Source organism: Sorghum bicolor, chromosome 2 (assembly GCF_000003195.3).
Source record: "Sorghum bicolor cultivar BTx623 chromosome 2, Sorghum_bicolor_NCBIv3, whole genome shotgun sequence".
Lineage (NCBI taxonomy): Eukaryota > Viridiplantae > Streptophyta > Magnoliopsida > Poales > Poaceae > Sorghum > Sorghum bicolor.
In genome coordinates, this window is record NC_012871.2 from 43,415,911 (window position 1) to 43,428,832 (window position 12,922).

Consider the following 12,922-nt stretch of genomic DNA (forward strand, 5'->3'; position numbering starts at 1 on the left):
GCAAGTCAAGGTCCTTCTCAAGATAGGAGACCTAGGACTGAAGACCCGAAGAGAGAAGGAAGTCTATCAGCAACTGAAGAACAAAGATTTCATTCACACCCCTACTATCGATCCAATCCTACTACGAGAAACAGGTATGGACACTGAATTTGACTTAATTTTTCAAATGATGGGTTGGACAAATTTTTGGAATATAACTGAGCTGGGTTCTGGTCTTCTCACCCTCGAATTTCTTTGTACTTTACAATACTATGAGGGGGGAATTGTTTTTTGGATGTTTAAACAGGAAATTATGCTGTCTTGGAGAGAGCTGAGCGACCATCTTGGTTTCTCTTCAAGATGCATCCTAAACATCGACTCCGATTTACCCAATTTTGAGAGACACCAGTTTTGGAGAGAAATATCTAGAGATAATTTTTACAGTCAAGCCCGAACCAGTGACATGGAACACCCCACTCTTAGGATGTTCCACAAATGGCTTGGGTACAATCTTTTCTATCGTGACGATATTAGGAAAGTAAGAGTAGGAGATTTACAACTTTTATATGCTGCTATTAGTAAAGTACCTACTTCACCTGTTACACTATTAGTTTCACATTGGCTTAGTATACCTAGTCTGCAGGGACCAGTAGGATGTACTTCACTTATCACTCGTCTAGCCACTAATCTTCACTTACTAGAAAACTCATCATTGGACTTCATAGGAGAATTAAGGATTTATCATGGCTATGACACATTTAGACAAGCTCGGATGTTAAAGAAAGAGGGGAATATAATGTATATGCTATATGATGATAAAGGCAAGATTCGGTTACCTAACCTGAACCTTGGCCTCTACTCTGTGCAAAACTTTTTGATTGAGATTGCAGCAACACCAGTGAAACAGAGAACTCCACAGCGAGTGGCATCTGAAAGGATAACCACTCACCGAGAACGCACTTGGTATGGAGCTGACCCTAGACCAGAAGAAGCAGCGCACCTGCATTATTGCGATTACAATCCATGAGTCCTTCGAGACCCATGGGCTCGTCATGCGCAACCACAAGAGCCAACAGAGGAGACATGGCCGGAGAGCCAAGATCACCAGTGGACAAACCCGCCTTTTCATACGGGCAGGTACTCCACTGATCCATATGGAGCTTCAGGATCCAGACCTCCACCCCAATTTGATGCAGGACGATACTCCGACGCCTCCTACGCCTTCACGAATGACTACTATCAAGAGGCCGGTGCTTTCTTTACTCGTACCGACAACACCCTCCTCAACATCCAGAACACGCAAGCAGAACATGGAAGACTCCTGGAAGAGCAACAAAAATGGAACCAGGACCATGCCGCTGCAGTGCAAGAGCTGAGACAAGATACAACAACAATGAATGACAACATCACAACCATGATGCGATTCTGGAACATCGGGTAAGACTGACGTCAACATCCAGCTTGGGGGAGTTCCTCCCAAATTTATCAAGTTTTTATTTGCTCTTCTTATTTATTCTATTCTGTCTTAGTATTTAATTTATCTTAAAAGGAAAAGCTTAGAAAACCAAATAAATATTTTGTTGCTTTAATTTAATGCACTTTATAAACATGAAAACAAAATAAAAAGAGTGTGTAGATAAGTGTGTTTTATTTTTCTGCTAAGTTTAATCTCTAGAAAAAAATAAAAAGACCAAAAATATACATGATGGAAATGATGAATAGTTGCTCTGTTTGCTCACTTACAAGTACCTAGCTTTTATATTAGAATTCTTCCAGGAATTACTAAAACTAAAATTACTATCTTTGAGAAAGCATAAACTAAAGTCTAGGTAAGAGAAAGGCATGATATAAAGTTGAGCTACTGTTTATCTTGTTCCTACTACACCAAGTTCTAGAGATTTATTTTTGAAAACTTACAAATCACATGATGAGTTCCTAGCATAACAAACTACCTACCAAAGCCATACTTGCTATAACATCTTTACTATATTCACATTGAGTTTGATCGAGCTGTGTTGACCCTTAGGAGCTTTTCATGTGGTTAAATTAAGATATTCACTTGCACGCATCTACCACAGCATTTATTATCAATCATTAAAATTGCTAAAAATATTATCACTCACTGTCCCGAATATTGTTATTCTCTCTCTCTAAAAAGATTCAATGCAGAAGAGGCATGGGTTATGCAAAAAAAATATATACGAGGAAATAAAAAGGGGCAAGTGCCCGGAACCTCGATAAAAGAAAAAGAGTGAGACGAGAGGTAAAAATGGACAAGTGTCCGAAGTAGAATTAGGGGTACAAAGATGCCCACTTGAGCGGAAAAAATGGACAAGTGTCCGACAGTAGAATTAGGGGTATCCACTACCCACCTGAAAAAAAAACAAGAGAGAAGAAAAATAGCCCATTTTCTCCCAAAGCAAAGATCAAAGAAGAGGAGAGATAGCAATATGAGGAGCAATGAGAAGTAAATTTTATTATCACTTATGCATTTTCACCATCACTATCATTTACTCCATCACACATGCACATCTTGATTTAATTATATGCTGAGTTCCTTTGGATCCATGGCTCGATTAGACAACATATGTATGAGCTGTTTGCACTCCTATGAGCTCCACTTAATTATTCCAGTAGCTATAGGTAAGTGACATTATGGTAAGGATCCACAAATACCACATATAGAGAGACTTGAGAGAATCATTGCTGGGAACTCTGAGTTTTATTTTGAAAACTTATGAAAAACTCTAGAACAAAGGTGAAGTATAGACAGGAGGGATAGTGCTTGAATTAACTATTTTGTCTTTCGATTACTTAAGATTTAAGTGCAGGTACTAAACTTCATAACACTTCACTTTAATCTAGAAGAATTTTTATGTAAAAGCATGTGTGCCTGTCAGGAAAGAAAACATCGAAGCAACTCCTGATCCGTCTGAGTTTAGCTATTTGCTTAGGGACGAGCAAAGGGTAAGCTTGGGGGAGTTTGTTGACGGTCCTTAAGTACTAAAATTAATAATCAAATAAACATGAAAAAGGATCAATATGAAACAAACATCTAGAGTTAGGGTTTTATCTGAGAGAATTCCACGAGTTTTGGTGTTTATCTATTTCTGCAGGGGTTTATCAGAAAATAGGGAGAGAAGGCCCACATGTCATGTATACAACGAGATAATTACGTGCCGCGCAATTTTACTCCATCTAGAAGGATCCAGAAGCCACGGGAACGAACGGGACGCGATTCGGGCTCGGGGGCTGGGCGGCCGCCCACCCCCCTTGGGCGCCCGCCCAGGTGGAGAGTCCAATCAGGACTCTGCTTCGGGACAATCCTCCACCGACCTAAAGGATCAATCTAAACCATACAATCTATGTCGGTTTGATCCAATGGCTCACGTTCACTTGAGGGGACTATAAAACCAGATCCCCTGGCCCCTGGAGGAGAGGAGGAGAAATCATTATTCAGAGGTAGCCATCAAAGTTAGGGTTTAGAGCTTCTCTCCCACAGAGAATTAGAATTAGCTACTCCCTAATCCTTCAAGTTTAGAGGTTTGATTAGATAGCAATTAGAGAAGTAGAGCACTACGCTCTGGATTCGGATCTTCGGTAATAAAGATTGGTATTATTCATATCTTTCTCTAATTCTATTGTTCTAATTGCATTATGTCTCTAATTATTATGTTCTTAGTTTGCTCTAGTTCTATATTTGATATAGTTCTAATTGATAATGAGTTTATGTATAAGTTTGCAAAGCGCTTAGCTCTTGTCGCGAGGGAGTTAGGTGATAGATCACATGTGAGCGTGGTGCTTAGATGTTATTTATCTGCAAATGTATCCTATTGGCCGAGTCGTGTGGTAGTTCGCGATAGTGACAGCTTCGTTGATTCTTATATAGTCCACCCTCCGTTGATAGGACAGGCAGAACCGGTATTGTGGAGTAAGTCATGCGATGTTCTGATTTACTTTATCAATGTTCCTTATACATGAATGAAGAGTCTTTTATACTATATATGATCTTGTAGATAACTAGAGTAGATTATGACTTAGTAGTTAGTAGATGACTTAGAATCCATTCTCTAGCTAATCCGACATCACCTACATATATGAGGAGTAGTCTATTTTCTAATCGCTGTGCTCTTTACCCCATGAACTTATACTTTATTATCATTATCTTTATGGTTTACCCCCTGCTAAAGTATGTGATTGTGTGACGAGTTTCTCATTAGTAATCATGTTCTTGCAAGTTTATCTCTAGTCTATGCCTTGATAGATTTTGCCCCCTTTGATTTAATTCCATCTTCCTCAGATCCCTAAGTAAAATTATAAATAACGATACCTGGAATACTTATCCTGGTGAAATGCTACAATGAGGTGTTTTATCTGTGCGCTTGCGGATAGAATAGATTATTTTCTAGAGAGCCTTTATATTTATAAATACCTTTGTACACTCTGGCGCCATGCTAGGGATGAGAACCTAGTATCTAAGTGGTGTTAGCTAGTGTCAACAATTACAACAAAGTTGTAGGGAATTTTATGCAGAACAATTCTTCTTTTTACTCCAACCCATAAAAAGATTTGTAAAAGCTTCAAAAAGCCTCATTTAAGCTTTTTGGGGAAATAATTTCAAAAAAAAAAAGAAAACGGGGTAGGCACTGCTAGGCCAACCCGCCTCCCTTTCGGCCCAGCCAGAGAGCACGGCCCGGTTTCCACTCCCTCTCTCTCCCGTGCGCGGACGCCCGCTTTCGTCCACCCGACGCCGGCCACGTGGCGGCCGTACGTCGGCGTCGTGGACGCGCCGCGGCCGACCGGCCTTAACCTGGTCGGGACGCCGCCCCGCGCCCCCAGGCCACTCCATTCTGTTCCCTCCCCGCTCCCCTCTTCTTCATCCGCTCGTGAGTGCCGCAGCCGTAGCAGCTCCGCCGCAACGCCATCGCCGGAGAGCTCCGCCGCTTACCGCCGGCCACACCAGTGACCTATCCTCGGCGCCAAAACTACCACTGCACTCATCTTCGCCGCGGTAAGCTTCTGCGCACGCTCTACCGAGGTGAGAGACCGCCGCACGCCGTGAATCGCTCGCCGGAGTTTCCCCGACCTCATCGGAGTGCTCGGTCACGTCGAACCTCGCTCGTTTCTGCCTCGCTTTGCTTGCTTCTGGGCGCGTTAGGTCCGTAGCTCGACGAGGAAGCCCCGACAGAACCCCCCGCGCGCTCTACCGCAACGGAGCGGCCTGGCCACGGCGAGCAGCGCCGCCGTGCCGCCATGCATGCTCGCGAGGGTGCTCCGGTCATCTTCCGGCCGATCCAAGGGCACCCTTGGGTGCGCCTCGCTGATGGGAGCACGATGGTGCTCACCCCGTGGCCGGAGACCTCACCGCCGACGAGATCCGCTCGTCGGAGGTGCCCTCCCTCTCGATCACGCTGACCAGTGGGGTCGGGGGCCGACTGTCAGTCGCAGGGGGGACCGAGATGGGTAGAGATCCGGGTGTATTTAGTGTTTTTCATCCCAATTTCGAATTGGTTTTTCAGAAAATAATTTACAGAAAATAGTTTAAATGATATAAAATCCATATCTTGAGATATATGGCTCCAAAATGGATGAAATAAATTTTGATGTGTTCTATAATCTCAGATCTATAGTTTGCTGTGGCTGCATGTCATGTTTGAACAACTTTTCTGTACAAATATATTTAATCCATGTTTTTGCTGAAAATTGGAAAATGCATAGTAATTAAAATATAGCTCAGAAAAATATGAAACTTGTTTTGTTGGCTCTGCATGGATGATTAGGCTCTGGGAAAAATATGTTACACATTATTTGCTGTATGAATTAATTTATGGTGATTTAAATGCTTGCATGGCAGTGGTTTATGATTTTTAATAAATAATTGGATCATGCAATTAATCTGAAAATTTTTGTGGGTATTTCTTATGTTAACAAGTTAATTATAAAAATATGAAATCTGCTGTTTGACACTTATACCACAGTAGGGTTAACATACTTGCTTATATAGATTAATCTTGTGATTTTTTAGCTCAAAATAAATGTCCAAATATTATGAGAAATTTATGGTAGACTTTATGGTTGACTAGTAGTCTCCTGTAATTTTTGTGGAATTTATTGATAAACAGACATATATGCTACTTTTGTAGGACTAAAAGTGGATAGATAAATTAAGAATTGTTATACATAGATTAAATAAAGTAAGAGGATGTTTGGTGTATCTTTGAAGCATCATGTGAGCTTGCTGGTTAACCTTGAAGGCAACTTGTAGAAGAGAATGTAATAGATGTTTAGTTCGATTACATGTTCTTAGCCTATCCTGTCACTCCGAAGGGGTGGGGCCCGCGAGGGTTAGGAGTTGTTTCCAATTACTGAACATGGTGTTCAGGTATGCGGGAATCAGTGGATGTGCGGGTATCTTTCGGGTAGAGGGGTAGGTGGCAGGGTAGTGACAGCTCTGTCATCCTTTGCATTCCCCCACGATCAGGTATTCCGATAGGAGTTATGTAAAGTCTCTATCGGCTGGGTATCCAGCTGCGGGGATCTCCCCTCACCTTAGGCTTAGTTCTAAATCTATTTATTGCTAATTAGATGATCCGCTAACAGTTTTTTGCATAGTTCTATGTGACCCATGCCTGCTCAAGTAGATTTATTTCTTTATTCTTTATTTATTATTTCTCTTCTATTTTATCCTTAAGGTTGATCCAATGTGTGTCCACTATCTTGAATATCTTTATTCCTGTTTACTCTATGTCTACCATGCATTCAATAAGTAATCATGTTTACACCATGTTTGATCCCTTTGCCTTCCTATGGGAATTATAAATTCGACACCCTTGAATACCACGGGTTGAAATGCTACAATGATAGTTCTGTCCACTTGCAGTTATATTACTTCTTCATTTATGAACTATCGACTGGTGTACCTAAGTACCATTACTGAAGATTGTAATCCTTGTGCACTTTCAAGTGTATTGCCACAGCTTTGCATATCGCAAGTAAGGATGGTTAGGAAGGCCAATCCGGCATTCCTAATTATTGTTACCAGACTACACTGCTAAGGCCGGTGCCCTCGAGTTGCCTTGGGTTATCTCTTTGATGTAGCAATAGTTACGGTATGCCAACTGCCAAGCATTTCTGGTGCCAGTGCTAAGGATGGATCTATGGTCTATTTTTAGTAGTGACGCTAAGAAATGCCAACAAGCGTTTCTGGCGCCGCTGCCGGGGAAGGCAAAAATCATACTGGCATAAACATTGATTGCATAATAAGCATTGGTAGCCATAGATTAACGAGGATAACTTTACTGTTTTCTTCCTCTTTTTATTGGAATGAAAACAGGATAGTGTATGAGCAGTTTCCACTTGCCGGCAAACTTCCACAGTGATCCAGAAACACTCCAAGGAAGAGAAGGGTTCGTACCGTCTCTTCTTCTGCTACGCAATCGGCAAGTGAATCAACTGTTCCAGCACCAACCGCACCAATCGGTATGGCTAAGAGACTCCGTTACTATTGTTGGCATTTCTTAGCGTCACTACTAAAAATAGATCATAAATCCATCCTTAGCAATGGAACCAGAAATGTCGGGTGTTGGCATACCGTAACTATCGCTACATCAGAGAGATAACCCAAGGCAACTCGAGGGTGCCGACCTTAGCAGTGCAGTCTCGTAATAATAATTAGGAATGCTAGATTGGCCTTCCTAACCATCCTTACTTGCGATATGCAAAGCTGTGGCACTACGCTTGAAAGTGCACAAGGATTACAAGCTTAAGTAACGGTACTTAGGTACGCCAATCGATAGTTCATGAATGAAGAAGTAATCTAACTACAAGCGGACAGAACTGTCATTGTAGCATTTCAACCCGTGAGTATTCAAGGGTGTCAAATTTATAATTCCCATAGGAAGACAAAGGGATCAAACATGGTGTAAACTTGATTACTTATTGAATGCTGTGTAGACAAAGAGTAAACAAGAATAAACATAATATTCAAGATAGTGGACACACATTGGATCAACCTCAAGTATAAAATAGAAGAGAAATAATAAATAAATAATAAAGAAATAAAGAAATAAATCTACTTGAGCAGGCATGGGTCACATATAACTATGCATAGAACTTTTAGCGGATCATCTAATTAGCAATAAATAGAGTTAGAACTAAGCCTGAGATGCGGGGAGATCCCCGCAGCTGGATACCCAGCTGATAGAGACTTTACAGAACTCTTATCAGAATACCTGATCGCGGGGGAATGCAAAGGATGACAGAGCTCTCACTACCCTGCCACCTACCCCTCTACCCGAAAGATACCCGCGCATCCACTGATTTTTGCATACCTGAACACCATGTTCACGTAATTGGAAACAACTCCTAACCCCCACGGGCCTCACCCCTTCGGAGTGACAGGCTAGGCTAAGAGCAACCATCACAGCACAGTGAACCATCATCCCATTCCTAATTCTTATCCTAATCATACTAATCTAATGAACAATGAAGAACAATGATGAACAAGAACATTGCACAAGAACTAAGAACTAGATATACTATGAACATGATAAGGACACAACCATACTCTAGTTCATATGCATAATCATATAAAGATAAATAGAACTTGCTCATGGAAGAAGATTGAATATTATTCATACCAAGAAGATCCTTTCTTCCAAGGAGACAAGCTCTCCTTGCTAGCTCTTGCCTTGCTCTACTACTAATCTAGACTAAAGATACAAGTGAGCGGTGTGAGGTAAATGACTCCAAATGATGTGTGTGTTGAAAAGGCAGGAGTGCCTCTCTTTTTATAGTGAAACTAGGACGGTTCGTCGCATCTAAATTTGGTAGTAAGTGAAACCGTCCTATGCATGGCGACATGCAACCACCTGAGAAAGGTGGGCCTGGTTTGCCGCCTCCAGGGGTGCGCCCGTACTAGGGTGCGGCCGCGCCCTAGGTGGGTCCCCCTGGCTAGCGCCTTCGTGTGGTCAGTTTGGCTCTGGGCCTGGATCTCTCCCGTGGTTATGATCAGGCCTAGTTCTGCTTTGTTCGGGCCTTTCTCTATTTTCTTGGTTTGCGCATTTCTGAATACGTCTTTTGGTACTTTGCGCTTTCTTCGTGGTATGGCACATTTCCACTTGTTGCACTATAATTCCTGCATAATATAATCACTATGGTACAAGTGGAACTTGTTAGTAATAAAATGCATGTGTGTATATAATATGATTGCTTCTTCTCCTTTTGGATCAACTTGGCAGTTTATAATTGGTCTATAATGACTGTCAACAACTCCCCCAAGCTTAACCTTTGCTTGTCTCAAGCAAATAATAAAGTATGGTTGTTGATCAGGAGTTGCTACTATGCCGATATAATTCAAGAGTATCATACCTATAACAAAGCATTCATTCGCAATTTAAATAAGTTGGCATGCTATCCACTCTTTACCTTGACTTCTCATGGGGCTTATAGCTTTTCCAAGTTCTTGGGTGGTTGCAAGATAGAATGGTTGTAACAGACTCACCATTCATTCATCCCTTGATAGACCATCAATCCGGAGGTTTTATAATTTTTTTGCAAAATAAATAAGTTCCTTGAATGATTATCTCGATCGCTCAATGTGTATGAAATCCTCACCAAAGGCATTTGTGTTTGCCTTTACGACCTACCACTAAGGCTGAGAATGGAGCTTTGGGAAGGTATTAAGGTGGGCATACTTACGACACTTGTGTTGCCAAGTCAAAGCCCGGACCATGGGGAGATACAAGTCATACACCTTGATTAAGTTGTGCAAGTGTGTGGAATTTTTGGTGGTAGTCCTATGTAAATATTTTTGGTTACTCCTTGTATCATGACTCTGTTTATTTGAGGAACAGAATGAGAGAATGTAAACATATGGACCCTAAATAAATGGATCATATATATATATATATATATTCTGACGGGGATTTTGATTTTCCCGTCCATGCCCTTTGGCTTTTCCTTCACTTTTTTCATGGATAACTGATGCCCACATGTTTCAAAGGGATCTCAAAGAGGTAAATGGCGAGATGTCATGATGGTGATGTAAGGAGTAAAATTGTGTATGAGGATGCGCAAACCTCAGGGTGAGAGTTTGGCATACTTATTTGGTGGAAGCTGTTGACACTAGCTAACACCACTTAGATACTAGGTTGTCATCCCTAGCATGGCGCCAGAGTGTACAAAGGTATTTATAAATGTAAAGGCTCTCTAGAAAATAATCTATTCTATCCGCAAGCGCACAGATAAAACACCTCATTGTAGCATTTCACCAGGATAAGTATTCCAGGTATCGTTATTTATAATTTTGCTTAGGGATCTGAGGAAGATGGAATTAAATCAAAGGGGGCAAAATCTATCAAGGCATAGACTAGAGATAAACTTGCAAGAACATGATTACTAATGAGAAACTCGTCACACAGTCACTTACTTAAGCAGGGGGTAAACCATAAAGATAATGATAATAAAGTATAAGTTCATGGGGTAAAGAGCACAGCGATTAGAAAATAGACTACTCCTCATATATGTAGGTGATGTCGGATTAGCTAGAGAATGGATTCTAAGTCATCTACTAACTACTAAGTCATAATCTACTCTAGTTATCTACAAGATCATATATAGCATAAAAGACTCTTCATTCATGTATAAGGAACATTGATAAAGTAAATCAGAACATCGCATGACTTACTCCACAATACCGGTTCTGCCTGTCCTATCAACGGAGGGTGGACTATATAAGAATCAACGAAGCTGTCACTATCGCGAACTACCACACGACTCGGCCAATAGGATACATTTGCAGATAAATAACATCTAAGCACCATGCTCACATGTGATCTATCACCTAACTCCCTCGCGACAAGAGCTAAGCGCTTTATAAACTTATACATAAACTCATTATCAATTAGAACTATATCAAATATAGAACTAGAGCAAACTAAGAACATAATAATTAGAGACATAATGCAATTAGAACAATAGAATTAGAGAAAGATATGAATAATACCAATCTTTATTACCGAAGATCCGAATCCAGAGCGTAGTGCTCTACTTCTCTAATTGCTATCTAAACAAACCTCTAAACTTGAAGGATTAGGGAGTAGCTAATTCTAATTCTCTGTGGGAGAGAAGCTCTAAACCCTAACTTTGATGGCTACCTCTGAATAATGATTTCTCCTCCTCTCCTCCAGGGGCCAGGGGGTCTGGTTTTATAGTCCCCTCAAGTGAACGTGAGCCATTGGATCAAACCGACATAGATTGTATGGTTTAGATTGATCCTTTAGGTCGGTGGAGCGTAGTCCCGAAGCAGAGTCCTGTTTGGCCTCCAACCCTGGGTGGGCGCCCAAGGGGGGTGGGCGGGCGCCCAGCCCCCGAGCCCGAATCCCGTCCCGTTCGTTCCCGTGGCTTCTGGATCCTTCTAGATGGAGGAAAATTGTGCGGCACGTAATTATCTCGTTGTAAACATGACATGTGGGCCTTCTCTCCATATTTTCTGATAAACCCCTGCAGAAATAGATAAACACCAAAACTCGTGGAATTCTGTCAGATAAAACCCTAATTCTAGATGTTTGTTTCATATTGACCCTTTTTCATGTTTATTTGATTATTAATTTTAGTACTTAAGGACCGTCAACAAACTCCCCCAAGCTTACCCTTTGCTCATCCCTGAGCAAATAGCTAAACTCAGACGGATCAGAAGTTGCTTCGATGTTTTCTTTCCTGACAGGCACACATGCTTTTACATAAAAATTCTTCCAGATTAGAGTGAAGTGTTATGAAGTTTAGTACCTGCACTTAAGTCTTAAGTAATCGAAAGACAAAATAGTTAAGTCAAGCACTATCCCTCCTGTCTATACTTCACCTTTGTTCTAGAGTTTTTCATAAGTTTTCAAAATAAAACTCAGAGTTCCTAGCAATGATTCTCTTAAGTCTCTCTATATGTGGTATTTGTGGATCCTTACCATAATGTCACTTACCTATAGCTAATGAAATATTTAAGTGGAGCTCATAGGAGTGAAAAACAGCTCATACATATGTTGTCTAATCGAGCCATGGATCCAAAGGAACTCAGCATATAATTAAATCAAGATGTGCATGTGTGATGGAGTAAATGATAGTGATGGTGAAAATGCATAAGTGATAATAAAACTTAGTTCTCATTGCTCCTCATATTGCTATCTTTCCTCCTCTTTGATCTTTGCTTTGGGAGAACATGGGCTATCTTTTTTTTTCAGGTGGGTAATAGATACCCCTAATTCTACTGTCGGACACTTGTCCATTTTTTCTGCGCAAGTGGGCATCTGTGTACCCCTAATTCTACTTCGGACACTTGTCCATTTTTACCTCTCGTCTCACTCTTTTTCTTTCTTTTTCGAGGTTCCCGGGCACTTGCCCCTTTTTATTTCCTCGTATATATTTTTGCATAACCCATGCCTCTTCTACATTGAATCTTTTTAGAGAGAGAGTATAACAATATTCGGGACAGTGAGTGATAATATTTTTAGCAATTTTAATGATTGATGATGAATGCTGTGGTAGATGCGTTCAAGTGAATATCTTAATTTAACCACATGAAAAGCTCCTAAGGGTCAACACAGCTCGATCAAACTCAATGTAAATATAGTAAAAGATGTTATAGCAAGTATGGCTGTGGTAGGTAGTTTGTTATGCTAGGAACTCATCATGTGATTTGTAAGTTTTCAAAAATAAATCTCTAGAACTTGGTGTAGTAGGAACAAGATAAACAGTAGCTCAACTTTATATCATGCCTTTCTCTTACCTAGACTTTAGTTTATGCTTTCCCAAAGATAGTAATTTTAGTTTTAGTAATTCCTGGAAGAATTCTAATATAAAAGCTAGGTACTTGTAAGTGAGCAAACAGAGCAACTATTCATCATTTCCATCATGTATATTTTTGATCTTTTTATTTTTCTAGAGATTAAAC